This window comes from Pantherophis guttatus, chromosome 3 (assembly GCF_059756535.1).
Source record: "Pantherophis guttatus breed Tessera chromosome 3, ASM5975653v1, whole genome shotgun sequence".
Classification (NCBI taxonomy): Eukaryota; Metazoa; Chordata; class Lepidosauria; order Squamata; family Colubridae; genus Pantherophis; species Pantherophis guttatus.
Window position 1 is genome coordinate 144587724 of NC_142065.1, and position 15577 is coordinate 144603300.

The window sequence follows — 15577 nt, forward strand, 5'->3', positions numbered from 1 at the left end:
GTTTTGTTCCTTGCACAACACAATTGACAGGGGAAAATATTTTAATTTATCAGATAAAATTAAATGGGGCTGTAAATACCTGGCTGTAAAAGTACAGGCAGCATTTTCCAGATTTTGGCACTTCAGATTTTATAGGTCTGATTTAACCTGTACCTTGGAGTTTGGCTGGTTTCAAACTAATTCTGTCAGTCCCTGTGCTAATTGGGTTTGAAGTTCACATTGCACACCAATTTTATTCTAGATCTAGTTCAAAGTGCTGGATAAACCATCTAGTACAGGGGTATCAAACTGGAGGCTTGCGGGCCAGATGCATCACACACAGGCCATGCCCACCCCAGCTCCGCGAAGGGGATAAACGTCATGAAACATCACATGACGGCAATGTGACGCAGCGAGTTTGACACCCGTGATCTAGAATTTTAAATTCTGTTTTTTAAACTATTTATATGCCATTAGTCAAGATGATAATCCCTTCCTTGTGTGCTTAGATTTCATTTACAAATAGAATTAAGACAAAAACTAATGTGTACAGTAATATATATTGAAATGTCTAGAGTCTCACAGGATAGTTGGTGGCAAAATGGGATAATAGATAGTCTAGAACAGCCAGTTTCTATTTGTCTCTCTTTTTTTTTTAAGAGGTCCATCTATATAGTGCAGCAGGAAGAAGAGGTTTACACTAATGCATATTACATCAACCTCTCCTATTCCTATAAGTAAGCTATCACATTCAAACGTTCAGAATGCATATACTTATAGTACTGAATTAAGATTAAGTGCCTCCAGGCCAGAATATCACAATTTTCAGCTGTACCTCTTGAGACCTGAAAAAAAATCTGGTACTGATTTTTGAAAATAGATTTTAAAAGGTCAATTTAAAGAACATCAGGCTTGAGGACAATTTGGAGTGGCAAAATAGCACGCAGGGCTCAGCTGTTGCCATCCCTTCTTTTCACCAAAATCAGAGCCGCTTAATGGAGTATCTGATTGTTCTATTTTACAAAGTTCAGCTGGATATTTTGAAAGCTATTCTTATTTGCCCTCAGTTTATGATAATCCACTCAGTAAATTGTGAAGTTTTATAGGCTGACTCTTGTGCAGAGACACAGGGCCTGTTCCATTTGCTGGTATGTCAGCTACGATCAAAAACATGTACTGATAATGACATATTTTTGGTCAACAATAAAGCCAAGAATTTTGATCTAGACACTGAACAAAAAAATATACTGTCCCTTACTTTGCAAGAGTATTATTATTGTGGTCCTTTGACTTCTATTTCCTGCCTGGAAGATAAAAGGCTCACAGGTGAGAGTGATTTGCAACACAATGATGCAATCTTGCTAAGTGGCTGAGACTAGCTGTCCCTTTCAGTAAGCATTATCTGTTCAGTCAGGTAGCAATTCTTCAAAACTTCACCCAGGAATCATTTTGATCACCTTCTTCTTGATCTTTTAAATTGAAAAATATGAGGGATGAAACCTGGTAAATGAAAAAGAAAAAAGAAAATAGATGGTGACACAGCGTGAGTTAGAAGCATGGCAAATGCTGGAATGTTCTAATGCTCTCAATTTCAGCTTTAGAATAGAAAGCATACAAAATTTCCTGAGTTTCATGTGGGAATAACAGTGGGGAGATACAGAAGCCTCCTTTTGGAAGATCACAGAAAAGTACAAAGAAGTGTAACTTGCGCTTCTTGTTTCTACTCTAATTGTCCAGTAATAAGCAGAGAATTACTATTCTGTAATTAATTCAGTTAATAAAATGTATTAACTTCAAAAACATTACAAGCTCATAAGTGTTCTAATTAACCAATAGTCATGGTATAAAGGGAAAGATAAAGATTTCCTCTTTCCAGTCATGTCTGACTCCAATGGTGGTGCTCATCTCCGTTTCTTAGCCGAGGGAGCCAGCATTGTCCAAAGACACTTCCATGGTCATGTGGCCAGCATGACTATACGTTGAGGCGCATGGAACGCTGTTACCTTCTCACGAAGGTGGTACTTATTTATCTACTCACATTTATGTGCTTTTGAACTGCTAGGTGGCCAGGAGCTGGGATAGGTAACAGGAACTCACCCCATCATATGGTGCTCAGGTCTCAAACCCAGGCTGTTGGCTTTCCAGCTGACAATCTCAGTATCTTTAACTGCTGAACCATTTAGCCTCTTAGTCATGGTATAGTCTACCCCAAATTGATCTGTTTAATTTACTAATATGAAAAAAACACCATGTCTTGTCTACATTCATAGGGTGAAGTTCTGCTTTTCTTCTCACAGTTGATGAATACACCCATCCCTATATAGAGGAATACAGATAGTAGATTAGAATAGTAGACATGAATATATGTATGCATAATTCTTCATAAATACCTAGATATACCTGCTGCAATAAAATCCCCAGGGTGGTAGATGGTTTATATTAATGCATTCAAAATAGGTTCTTTTCCTGAAGAGTTTACCATATAAATAACTACAAATTTAATGGTGCATATGCCTCAGTTTATCATCATGGCAGATCTCTGGGTGATTCATGATGCATCTAAGCAAAACAATTCACTTGGCATTTTGAAAAACTCACTTGAAAATGATTACTACAACAATGAACTTCTTGAGGATATTGCTCAATGGCAATTGGCCTCAAAACAGTGCAAAACGAGAAAGAGTGTGAAAATAGGAAGGTGCGTTAGATACATCCGCCATCCTAAATTACTTGTTAAAATAATAAAGGTGGAATAGAAATAAAGTTGATTTTTAAAACCATGATTTTGAACTAACTCATTTGAACTAATAAAATGTCCCATAGTTCATAAGAGGAATAGAGAATTTACATTATGTGCAGCAAAAATTCTAATGTTTAGGGAGCAGAGTTGTCAATAATAGGAAATTTGCAGGTGGGTGGGGAAGATCAGTTGTCCCTCAATGAATAATAATGCACAGTTTCACCTTTAAAACCAGTTCCTAATTTTTTCCAAATGATATTTGGACATAATTACTAATCCTCCTGTCATAAGAAAATGCTTTTTCGGTATTAGTAATGAACAGGACTGGGAATGAAAGGCATGCACACTGCCTGGAAGTAGAAGAGTTTTGAGTTGTTCTTTTTAAAGTAACTTTTGGTGGAAAGTGATTGCTGCCATTGGTGTGGAATTTAGGCAGCATTCTAATTGTGAATTTAGGCTCACGTTCTAACTGTGATCTTTGGGCCTCACAATCCGCAGGACCTCATAAAATTTTAAGCTTTGAGGTTTTGTTTGGATTTTTTTTTTTGGCTTTTAGAATTTACATTTAAGTATTGCTGTCAGGGTATGTTATATTGTAATCTATGAGAAAGATCATAGATTAGCCAAATAATAAATATGTAATCAGTAAATGCATTCATTTGAAAATAATTTGTATTTTTCACTTTAAATGCTTTCAGTTTTGTTGTGGATTCTCACTTTTGTTGTGGATATTATTTTAGGGTACACCCTTGTGAGACCTCCTGGTGTAACTTTAACACACTTCATATAAGGCTTCGCCTAAATCTGACATTGGCTGCAACATTAAAAACATGAAAGAAATCCAGGGTTTTTATGAAGTACTTTTTCTGCTAAAAAACCAAGGGTTAGGAGTATAAGAGTTTGAAATATTTCTATCACAGGCCTTACTTTAAACAATTCTTTTTTTACAATGTCTTGCAATGGCCAAAGAAGGCATTTTATGGCCATGATTTGCTGTTGTTGTTGGATTACTCAAGGCTGTTTGGACCCATTTTGGAAAACTCATTACTCATTACTTACTCATTACTCAGCCTTGAGTAATCCAACAACAGCAAATCATGGCCATAAAATGCCTTCTTTGACCATTGCAAGACACTTACTATCTACGGGTCACCAGGTGGATCAAAATGCTGCGTATAAAGTTCTATTGTGCCACAGGAACTCTTGTTTCCTGCGTTTTGCTGAGGTGGTTGCCATTAACTGTTTGAAGCCCCCCTTGTGTGTGCAGAAATGGCTTTATATCAATCTACACCTCCCGTGGGCGTAAGGCTCGCCATTGGTTGCTTTCCTGCATACGTTATAGGCTTAATTAATGCTCTTGCTAGATCTTATATTTGAGGCTGATTTTAACCGTGTTATTGCAATATAGGTACTGATGAGTCAATACAAAATGCTTGCATCTACCTCTTTTCGTCTTTTGGCTGTATTGTTTAAATTCTGGTTTTTTTTCTTTTTTTGAGTTTTTAAACTTTATTTTTAAAATGATCATGCTGATAAAGTTGATAAAGACATTGCAAAAAACAAAAGTGGAGGTAGGGGACTAAATTGCCATTTTTGCCAATAGTGCCAGAATTGTTATGCCTCGGATCAGGAAGAGTAACAAATGACAACTCTTCACAGTAGTCAACATTCTTATCCAACATTCCAATGGATTGATTATAGTAATATATTAAGGACTTGAAGGATTTATGATGCATTTAAATACAGTATGGTGTTAAGCTCTCTTAGAGCACATCTCGGTGTTGAGTGTTTCTCAAGGATAAAAATTATGCTGTGAAGACACCTGACTCTCTTTTGTGTTACCTAGACAGCCAGGCACTGGCTCAGACTGGATTCTGTAGCATTATACAGAGCATTGTGTGCCTTTTTTAAAAAACAATTATTCAGTAGTTGTGATTGTTTTTGTGCATTTTTTTAATTAAATGTTTTATGTGGCTCAGAGTTACTCTCATGAGAGATGGGTGGTTATACAAATATGACAAATAACAATTATGTAATTATTACTACATACACACACACATACATATATAAAATGTAGGCAGCCTTTGAATTTGGAGAGCATACGGCAAACAGGTGTACTCATAAAATGGCTGCCAAGGGTGATTTGCCTACTTCATAAAGGGCTGGTCTCCAAATTCCTATTTACCAGAAGGTGAGCAAGACTTTCAAATTGCTCCCTTATATTCTAGTAATAATTCCATGAACCCTAAAAAAATAAGTCTGATAATAGAAGCTGGTGGGATACATCACTGCATACTTGTTTTTAAATAACTTCTGAAAAATTAATGTGGGTCAGGGAATCTGGGGGGGGGGGCACACTGGATATGCATGGAGGCCACACTGCATAGTCTGTCAATGCAGCACCCCCCTCCCCCATTTATTTAAAACAGCATTTAAATAACTATTAAAAAAACCTCCAAGACTATCCTATAACACAGTTGAAGCATTTCAATGTTTTTATTATCTAAACCATCCTGAAAATATTAGGAGGTGTGCTGAACTTGAAGGATGCTTATCAGTCATGTCTGCTGGGAGATTTGTGTACTCTGTATGCCTCGGTCACCTGCAGTAGCAGCAGATGAAAATAATGAGTTTGTGTACTAAGCTGCAATGTTACAGAAACAGTTGTTTTTCCCTGGCAATCTGAGCCAAAAGACCAACGGTTATCTATTCCCTTGTTAAGCAAGCTGGCTTCATAGCGAGATACCACAAAAATAGCATTTATAGCCTTTTGTGAAGCAGCAGACTTCACTTTCCAGAATCCCTTTGCTGAATAGCACATGAACAACATCCTACTATACAGGTTTTCCACTTTTAAGCAGCTAGCTAACAGCTGACTCCAGTGCATGACAGGATGCTATCAGCTGATGCCTGTTTCATGAAAAGCGGCTTGCATGATTCACAGGGAACTTTTTCCAGTCTAAATAACTCAGTAGGGTAGAAATATCTCTGGAAAGGGAAAGACTGTATATCAGATCTGAAGCTAAGTTGTGGTGCTCTTACACAACAGGTACTTCCAAGATGCAAGCAAATGAGATCATAAAGGGCCTAGAAGGAAAAACACATGATGAATGGATTTGTGCAGCCCAGAGAAGACTACATGGAAATGGGGTAGCTCTGCTCAAGGATCAGAAATGCTTTGAGTATGGTCAAGGGGGCAGAATTGTTTAGAGTTATTCCAGAATAAACAAAAGTGGATTTAAATTGCAAGAACAGTTAGACATCAAGAAACATTTCTTAATTGTAATCAATGTTCGACAATGCCACCATCTGCTAAGTGAGGAGGTGGTTGTTTGGAGTCTGGAGGGAAATATCAGCATCTACAAGATGGTGGATGCAGCATTGCAATAGAAATCTTGTTTTTTCAGTACATACATGTTGTCAACCCTGAAGTGAACCTGGTTGAGGCCATCTTTGAGGCTTCAGGGTTGCCACAAGGCAGGTGAAGAGACAGGAAGGAGGAATGTAGATATCTGGGGTTTATAGTCAAAACAAAAAGCTTTCCTGTGGGAGCCAAGAACATTCCAACAGGTGCTGGGGAGAGGAAGAGTGGAGTAACCAAGCAATCGGCCAGTACCTCTATTGGACAATGTGACTGATGACTTGGGGGAAGGGGGAACTTTCACTTTTTAATTAGGTGAAAACCACAGGAACTTTCAGTCTGTTTTCACCAGTTGTGCCAATATTTAAATAACTTCTGAAAATACAATACATTGTTCTTTGAAGAATCTACCTGCCTCTGAGTTCTGTTTTCTATGGTGCATTACTTGGAATTCTGACATGTGTGAGTTCATTAGAGAAGAAAAAGTTGCAACTGCGATTTGCAGATGTTGATATGCACACCCCATGGATATTATCATGGTGAATTCTTCTTTGTGGGGACATGTTATAGAGAAGCTTTCGGCAGGGATTGGAGTAGAGGGCACCCAAGTCAGTTCTTTCTAAGTTAGTTTGTCCCATGATGGCTGGTGAATTCTGGGACTTAAAGTCCACCTGTCTTAAAGTTGCCAAGGTTGAAAAACTCTGTTCTAAGTCTTACATTTTACAGAATGTGTTATTTTTTTTCTGCTCCCATTCTAATACAGAGCAATTTAAGTTTATCTCAGGAACACAACAACTGTATTAAATAAACACAATTAAAATTATAAAAAGAAGCTGCAACTCTGGAAATCCCTTATTCCCTCAGCATTTCATTGTTATTATTCATGCAACCTGCTGCAACTGAATTTGTCTTCATTATTTTATATTTCTGTCATGATTAAGGATGATGGGAATCAGATCTACAGAAAAACTAAAGGCTTAGCTAGTATACTTGTTTGTTTATATTAATTTCATTGATACTTTTCCTCCCAACTGAAAAGCTGTTTAACATTAACAAACATTAACAATAACAATTAGAATAAAAAAGTAAAGGTAACACCACAAACATACAACTATAATATTATAAACCAGTTTAAAATTAAAACCAAAAATCCCAAATGGCACCATCCAATTCACCCAATTTAAAAAACAGGAAAATTTTTAAAATGTATATGGCATCAAGTGATTATATCAGGCAGCATGTGGGCATGAAAGCTATGGGGGGAAACTAAAAAATTAAAATATGTTTTAACGTTTTTGTTCAAGTGTAGTAAGGAAGAGGCCAACTGAACAGGTGGAAGAAAGAAATTCCAGGATCTTGCCTACATATTAGTAAGGACTACAGATATTTGCTAAAAACATTAAGCATCAGAAAAAAGACCATTTAAACCAAGGGTGTCCAAATCTTGGTAACTTTAAGACCTATGGACTTCAACTCCCAGAATTCTGGCTGGGAAATTCTGGCAGTTGAAATCTACAAGTTTTAAAGGATTGCCAGGATTGGACATCCCTAATTTAAGTTGAAGAAATGGAAGAGGAGAGCCAGTGTGTTGATAGTGTTTATTGAGAAGAACCAGTATGAAATCCCTACTGGGATTTGAATCATTGGCTTTGAATCATTTTCTCTCAACCAGTCTATTTACTCAAGATTTTTGTGAGGAAAATACAATAGTGATGGGGAGCCTTTTGTTCCTGTATGCAACAAATAACAAAATAAAGAACCCAACTTGGAAGGGTTGGAAAAGTGAGTAATCAAGGGTTATGTAGTATCACAAAGGTGCTTCATCTTTTTCATACTTTATTTCAAATAGTAAACACAAGACAATTACATTATTTAATGGATATTGTGGTTATTCCTTAAGCATTTAATACATTTTCTTTACTGCCTCTTTAAGCATTGCATGTGGTGTCATTTTTTTTAGAGTGGTACCCTGGATCAAATCCAACTATTTTGGAAATGACCTGCCACTCTGGAGATTTCAACTTGGGCATTTGTGCAATGCAGTGTTATGCTTCCTTTCATGAAATGTGAACATGCTTGTGCTTGGTGGAAGAAAGCATAGTAGCTACACAACTGCAGGTTTAATTAATTAACCAGTGTGATTCGTTGACTAAAACATTAAGGACGCAATCCCATTTGCCTTCTGACTAAATAGCCAGTAACCTAGAGTTAGTGTCTTCTCATGTGCCCAGCTGTTGTGATTCTAACTGGAGCTTGACACATAAACAATGTGGAAGGCTAAGCTTTTCCTGGCCAGGAAATAAAGCAATGGGAAAAGATTCACTTGCTTAATTTCTGTATGTCAAGCTACAGCTAGAGTCATAGGAACAGGGCCAAGGGTTCCCCCCACCCCACCACCACATATTTTGGCAGTTCTAAATGAGTATGATGACAAAAGCTTCTGGCTCTCTGGGGATCTGTCACTGTTTAGGCTGAATTGCAGAACTGGGTCAGTTCCAGGTTTTGAAGGCAGGGAGGGAGCCCAGCTCATCCTAAAATTGACTTTTTAGTGTTTACTATGTGAAATAAGGTATAAAGAAGAATGAAGGACCTTTGTAATACTTTATATCCCAGGATTACTTGCTTTTCCATCCTAAAATTAGAGCACTGTCTCCAATTTATGCTTCAAGAAGGTGGCATACCTATTGCATTTCAGATGAAAATGCAGTGGGATACTTTCCTGAGAAAGTGGATATGTTTAAGTCCCATGAAAATCAATTTGCATGAGTCAGCATTAAGCAGATAAAACTTTTCCCATGCTTTTAATTCACTGCATTTTAAACAGAAACCTGCACATGTGACTCCTCTAAGAGTTATCATTTTTTTCCCCAACCACCATGAGTAGACCATCTTTTTGATTACACAGATTCTAGATATTGTTGAATTGGAGTGTTTATGCATGCTCACATCTTATCTTCTACAACTCTCCTAGGGCTCTCTGTTGATTATACTTTTGGCAGGTGAGCGCTATTCATGCTGAGCAATTGCGTCTCAGTGTAGGAGTCCTGGAATCTGCTAAAGTTTTCTGGGCTATTATTAGCAATTTTCATAAAAATAGCCAGCTCAAGATCATCAGGCTCATGTCTTATATTTTTTGTCTGAATGTTCCCATTTTCTTTTTTCAAAGAAAGATGAAGACATTTAGAATTTCCTTTCCCAATTGCATTAACTATTTTTAAAGTACATTGGACAAAGATTTAGCTCTGTCCACCGGATTATGATACGGTTCATCAAACTCTGCATTAACTAATAGAATTACTTGCTAGAAAAATAAATCAAAGATGAACAATGATTTAGGACAGAAAGAATATGATTGAACCTGAGCTTCTCTCCCAACAAATCCTTTAGTATAGGGATATAACTCACAAAAGAAACAGTCAGTGACACTTTATACTTGCAAGTAATATATGACTCCCACATTCTGGCAAGATAGTGTATGTATGTAGGGCATTTCGACACCACTGGACTCCCTTTCTTTAATTCCTCAAAAGCAGCTTGAAAATTATTTGTAACCATCTTGAAATCTACCAAACTGAAACCCCTGAAAACTAGCAAACAAAATTCCTAAGCTGCCACAGGTCCTTCGGTAACAAAAATCCTCTCATTCTCACTCCTGCAAAAAGGAGATAAACTAAATTGCCTGAACTACTCCACCCCAATATTCGTATTTTATTTTGTGTGCAGCTGCCTGGTCGTATGCCAAAATCCCCAGTGGTTCATATGTGGGAGAGATGAGAAGGCAGCGAGCATTTTGCTCTGAAAAAGCTGAAGCGAGAGTCACAGTGATGTGGCTCCTGTAAATGGGGATACAACCCACCCACACATTCACACAGCGTAGCATTTGAAACAAGAACAATACAGAATGGTTGACCATATCTTGAAATAGCCAAACGTGGGTCACAATTGAATTGGCTCCGTTCTCAAACATGGCTGGTGTGGTGTAATTCCAGAGATTCAGATCTCCTTTAGGGTAGGGGTCTCATACCTTGGAAACTTTAAGGCTTGTGGACTTCAACTCCCAGAATTCCTCAGCCAGCTTTGCTCATCTGTATTCTTTAATGGATCACCCATCAGCTTCCTGCTTTTGAATTTGAAAGCTAGAAGTGAATTACAAACATAAGCGTTTTAGAGGACACCAATAGCTATTTATAACATGAAATATATTTGGACAGAGGAAAAATAACGAGGTTGCTCACACTCCAGAGAGTAAAGCAGCAGTAACTGATGGTATGAGCTGCTTTATTCAGATAAGAGTGTCTTTCTTCATAAATTCCATTTTTAAAACGTTCCGTTAATACAACATGCTTGTCAAGAAACCTTGTTTAAAAGGCACTAGGCAATTTTAGACTTAAGGCCTTTGCCACAGATTGTTCTGATATTAGATATTCCCTCAGGCATGGGGTCCCTAGGCAACTTACAAGCAATAAAACACAGTAGAGAAAAAAAATTGAAAATAAAAAATACCTCTCCCCATTGGTGACAACACACAGCCAAATGGAGTCCTTGGAGTCCTAGTGGACAACCATTTAGATATGAGCCAGCAGCTGCCAAAAAAACCAACACAGTTCTGGGCTGCATAAACAGAGGGATAGAATCAAGATCACATGAAGTGGTAATACCACTTTATAATGCCTTGGTAAGGCCACACTTGGAATGTTGCATTCAGTTTTGGTCGCCACGATGTAAAAAAGATGTTGAGACTCTAGAAAGAGTGCAGAGAAGAGCAACAAAGATGATTAGGGGACTGGAGGCTAAAACATATGAAGAACGGTTGCAGGAACTGGGTATGATTAGTTTGATGAAGAGAAGTACTAGGAGAGACATGATAGCAGTGTTTCAATATCTCAGGGGTTGCCACAAAGAAGAGGGAGTCAAACTATTCTTCAAAGCACCTGAGGGTAGAACAAGAAGCAATGGGTAGAAACTAATCAAGGGGAGAAGCAATTTAGAACTAAGGAGAAATTTCCTGACAGTGAGGTTCCTGCTTGTTGCAGGGGCCATTTTGGGTCTAGCACAGCTGCTTTTATATTGTGGGTGAGCCAGTTGTGTTCTGTTGTGTTTTGTGGGTTAAAAAAGGGCAAAGAAGTGACATTGACTTGGCCACGCCCACCTGACCAACAAGTCACGCCCTCCCAGTCACCTTACCACCAAGCCCCACCCACTAATTAAGCCACGCCCACAGAACCGATAGCAATTTTTTTAGATTTCACCCCTGCCATGAAGGGCTTTAAAGGTGACAACCAGCACCTTGAATTGTATTCAGAAGCAAATATGTTGAATTTGTCTGTGGGTGCCATTACGTTATTGCTGCTGTTGTTATTTGCATGTGCTTTTAGTTTTAATGCTGTGTTTGCCACTCAGAGTTACAATGGCAAGATATATGGCTATATAAATTAATGAAATAAATTACTTAATAAAATAAATTTAGAATTCTTATAACCTAGATGAAACTGGGGCACATTTTATAAAAATTACAATTAGTTTTAGTATTTGTGTGTGTGTGTGTGTGTGTGTGTGTGTATGTGTGTATATATATATATATATATATGTTTTCTCAGGTTTTCGCGGGTGTTTGTATGTAGGTCTTTGGTTATTCGGGTCTTCTCCCACGTAAAATTGGAAGTGTCTTGGCGACGTTTCGACGAAGTCTCATTCGTCATCTTCAGGCTGGTGTTCTCGGCTTCGTGCTTCCAGGAGCAATGTTGCTGGAAGCACGAAGCCGAGAACACCAGCCTGAAGATGACGAATGAGACTTCGTCGAAACGTCGCCAAGACACTTCCAATTTTACGTGGGAGAAGACCCGAATAACCAAAGACCTACATATATATATATATATATATATATATATATATATATATATATATATATATTTGCATTTTAGTTGTCCATTTAAAACAGCAGGAAGTTCTGCAAGAGGCAGTATTGCAACTGTAAATTAGATGCAACTAGCTTCATCTTGGTAACTCTTTAGCTTCATTTATGACGGGAGCACCTGGTGTGTGAGATACATTTTACATTTTCAAGTGTAAAGAGCCTCAGTAGGCAGCCCTTCAGGGTAGTCCAGAACCAAGAATACTAATACCAGTACTACTTTTATTGTAAGGTTACAGTCCAGGGTGAGTTCTACTTACCTTTACTACCGGTTTGTAATGGGAGCCTCTGCGCATGCGCAGATCGTCAATTATGACGTCCGGGCGGGTGGGTGGAGCCTCCCGCCACTTTTACTACCGGTTCGCAAGAACCGGACAGAACCGGGAGCAACCCACCACTGCTACAGTCTTATCACAAGTCTGAAATCCTCCCTCCCTTGCCTTTTCATTGCAGAGAACTAGGGAGGATCAATTCTGACACATTTTATCCAGCCCATTTCTGCTTGGGACTCAGATTTCTTTCACCAGACTGATACTTAGGCGGCTGCTCTCCTCCTGTCTCTCAAGGTTACACAACCCATTACACAGCCCAAAGGTAAGGGAAAATGGGAGTTTCAGATCATTTTAGTGGAAATGCTTGTTGTTGTTGTTGTTGTTCTCATATTTTTCTGCATGTAGTAAACTTGTCTACTCCGTTTTCTTAATGGATGAGGTAGTTTATTGTTTGCTAAAGAATTTTAGTAGGAAACCTTGGTGGTAGATGATTCAGGGCTTCAAAATATGGGCTATGGAGACTAGAATGCAGATTGGAGATTACCAATGCTCATTGGGTTCTTTTTATTGTAAGATATTGATTTATTTTTATATTATAATCGTATTATGCCAGTTTATTCTGACAGCATAGCATTCAGTGGAATTATCGAATAACATACAGATGGAAGATGAAATATAGAAGTTGAATCAAAAGTCTTGCTTCATTTCCCCAGCTGCTTCTTTGTTACAGCCATTTGCTCTGTTGCCAGATTGATAAATTTATTGGTTCTTTAAGCTGCTTCTGATGCATTACTTTATAATCCATTGTCTTAATGGATGTAGTAGCTTCATCATTTTCCACTCTTTCTTGATCAAAGTGACATTTTCAAAAAGGAAAGATTTCATTTACTGTTTCCCAGCCTTCTGAGACCTTGCTAGTCCTCCATGTCTCTTCTACATGATAAATATCTGTGGCTCTGAGGCTTCCTCTTCCAGTTCCTTCAGCACCCGGGGGAATCATTCTTCAGTTCCTGCTCAGTGAAGTTCAACCAAATGTACTGAACCAAATGTTTCCTTCTGTGCTTTTTTGTTATTCTCACCTCCATGCGGATCTTACTGATCTCATAACACTTTGAATTTTGAAGAAAAAGAAAAAAGATAAACAGTAAACAAAGCATACTGTTTGTCTTGTTTGCTCTTTTATTAAATTTTTTTCCTCCAGCAGAAATATCATTATTTGCTCTTCCTTTTACTTTTCCTATAGTGCTTGTGATAATTTCCCTGCCTCTTCTCTCCCCCACAAAATCTACTACAAGAAACAAACGTCTCTAATAGTCTCTTCTATCTTTTTGCCCATCCTTTTTCTTGTCATTTTTGGTTTATTTACAAACATCATCCAATGTAGTGTTGGGTGAGTTTCTATCTGTGCAAAGTAATTCAGAATGCTGGGGTTTTTTTTGTTATTGCTATGTATTTTAAAATTTATATATTTTATATTTATGTTTCTGTATTTTAAATTCTGCCTTTGAGTTTTATTGGTGTGAAACTGTAAATAAATGGTGAACTGAAAATAATGGGTGAGATTTCTCCTTTAGCCTAGTTCAGTAAGTTCTCAAGCAAAACAATTTGTTCACAAAGGAAGTGGAAAGTACAGGTAGTCCTTGATTTACAACCAGTTGCTAAACAACCATTGGAAGTTAGGACAGATTTCAGAATAATTATTTATGACTCAGCTCAAAGTTAGAACTACTGTCCCCTCTAGTCATGTGTTTGCATTTCAGGTGCTTGGCAACTGACCTGCATTTATGACTGCTTGCAACATCCCACAGTCAAATGATTGTGTTTTGTAATGGTTTTCTGCCAGTTTCTGACATTTTTTTTGCTGGCAAAAAACCACCCATTTGGAAGAATGAATTCACTTAATGACCACGTGATTTGTTTCACACTCTGGTGACTTGCTTTACAACCAATGTAAAAGTGCTTATAAATCTGAATCAATTTTACATCTGTGAGAATTTATAACTAAAATTCTGGGCTCCATTGTTGTCCTAAGTTGTAAGTCGAGGATTACCTGTACAGGTAGTCCTTGACTTACGACCATTGTTGAGCCCAAAATTTATCTTGCTAAGTGAGACATTTGTTAAGTGAATTTTGCCCCATTTTACAACTTTTCTTGCCACTGTTGTTAGGTGAATCACTGCAGTTGTTAAATTAGTAACACCGGTTGTTAAATGAATCTGGTTTCCCCATTGACAGATGTTCGCAAAAGGGGATCACATTAGCCCGGGACACTGCAACTATCATAAATATGAACCAGTTGCGAAGCATCTGATGGTAAATCACATGACCATGGGGATGCTGCAATGGTTGTAACTGTGGGAAATGGTCATGAATCACTTTTTTTGCTGTCCCCAGCCTCCAGAGTCTCTCTAAGAGTTTCTGGAGGCTGGAAACAGCAAAAAACATCACTTCCTGTCCAACTGGAAGTTGGGAAATGAGCAGTTTCTGGCCTCCGGAGGACCTCCGGGGGGTGGGGAAGGCTGTTTTCGCCCTCTCCCAGACTCATAGAGAGGCTCTGGAGCCAGGTGAGAGAGAAAAACGGGCCTAATGGGCCATTGCATGCCAGGAGTGGGGGGGGGCCACGAACGCATGTGCAGGGGCAGGGCACATAGAATTATGGGTGTGGGCACGCGTGCGTGCAAACCCCTCCCCCCCCTCCTGGCACATGATGGCATAAAGGTTAGACATCACTGTTCTAGTCCATTTTCAGTCATGTTCTCCAAAACTGATAATCCAAGCTTCACTGCCTCTGAAAATATATAGTTATCTGTTGGTGATTTGGTGCTCTAATTTTGCCTTCACTTCTTTCAAAGCCATCTGAGCTAGGGTCCATTATATTTTGTGGCACTGAATCTCATGCTTTAATTATACATATTGAAAAAGATAATCAATTTGTCCTTCTTGCTCTAGGCCCGACTATGAGAAAGTAGGGTTATTTGTCAGCTAAACTTCTTCTGAAACAGATTACAGATAGTCCTTGACTTACAACAATTCATTTAGTGATTGTTCCAAGTTACAATGGAACTGAAAAAAGTGACTTATGACCATTTTCCACAGTTACAACCATTGCAGCATCCCCAAGGACGACAATGGAGCCCAGAATTTTAGTTATAAATTCTCCACCACCTCCCAGGCCCTCCAGAGGCAGGAAACAGCCTGTTTCCCTACTTCTGGTGGGCTCAGAAGGCCCCAAAATCAGCATGCGCATGCTGGAGCTGAGCTCGCGTGCCCACTGATATGGCTACATGTGCAACCTGTGGCACGTGTGCCATAGG

At 38.5% G+C, this 15577-nt stretch overlaps 1 long non-coding RNA gene across 1 annotated transcript in view; it reads left to right on the plus strand.

The window, feature by feature from the left end:
* Positions 1 to 12507: 12507 nt before the first annotated feature.
* Positions 12508 to 15577, plus strand: part of LOC117672443 (uncharacterized) — a 69105-nt gene continuing 66035 nt past the window's right edge. The window contains exon 1 of the long non-coding RNA XR_009620229.1: positions 12508 to 12585. This is a non-coding gene — a long non-coding RNA (uncharacterized LOC117672443). The remainder of the gene's footprint in view (positions 12586 to 15577) is intronic.